Raw genomic sequence first — 575 nt, forward strand, 5'->3', positions numbered from 1 at the left:
AGGAAAGGTTGTATGTGATACAACCGGAAGGTTTTGTCAATCCTGAAAGATGCTAATAAGTATGCAAAGCTCCAGCAATCCTTCTAAGGACTGGAGTAAGCATCTCGGAGTTGGAATGTATGCTTTGATGAGATGATCAAAGATTTTGGGTGTATACAAAGTTTATGAGAAACTTGTATTTCCAAAGAAGTGAGTGGGAGCACTATAGAATTTCTGATGAGTATATGTTGTTGACATATTATGGATCAGAAATGATGTAGAATTTCTGGAAAGCATATAGGGTTATTTGGAAAGTGTTTTCAATGGAAAACCTGGATTAAGCTACTTGAGCATTGAGCATCAAGATCTATAAGGATAGATCAAAACGCTTAATGGTACTTTCAAATGAGCACATACCTTGACATGATCTTGAAGGTGTTCAAGATGGATCAGTCAAAGAAGGAGTTCTTGCCTGAGTTGTAAGGTATGAAGTTAAGACTTAAAGCTCGACCACGGCAGAATAGAGAGAAAGGACGAAGGTCGTCCCCTATGCTTAAGACGTAGGCTCTACAGTATGCTATGCCTGATGTGTAACG

This window comes from Triticum urartu, chromosome 3 (genome assembly GCF_003073215.2).
Source record: "Triticum urartu cultivar G1812 chromosome 3, Tu2.1, whole genome shotgun sequence".
Taxonomy (NCBI): Eukaryota; Viridiplantae; Streptophyta; class Magnoliopsida; order Poales; family Poaceae; genus Triticum; species Triticum urartu.